We start from the raw sequence: 445 nt of genomic DNA on the forward strand, positions 1-445 counted from the left end.
TCCACCGCAGTCGGGATACTGGGTACTCATATTGTGTGGGTACGCATATTGTATGCAACAATACTCATGTTCACCTATTTCGTGTATGCAATATGTACTACTCAATGATCGTAGTTCTTTACTTGTAACACACAAACATTAAAGCATGAAAACAAAATAAAAATTTGTTTCGTTCAGCGTCTTGTGTTTAAGCTTTAACAACATTTTTCCTCCCGATAAACTGGTCATATTAAAGGGCGGTAACTCCTCAAATGACCGCACAGCATTAAATGATTCAGTCATTTATGCTGTTAGTCTACTGGTTAGTCTATTGCTTGTCATACTTGCGACAAAGGTTCGACTGACATGGGTGCAATGTGCAGTGGGTTACTGACTTAACTGTTCATAAAACACTATCACCGAAATTTTGGATAAGGAAAGATAATGAAGTCATAACACTCAGAAA

Source organism: Haliotis rubra, unplaced genomic scaffold, assembly GCF_003918875.1.
Source record: "Haliotis rubra isolate DU_JTF1 unplaced genomic scaffold, ASM391887v1 Scf635, whole genome shotgun sequence".
Lineage (NCBI taxonomy): Eukaryota > Metazoa > Mollusca > Gastropoda > Lepetellida > Haliotidae > Haliotis > Haliotis rubra.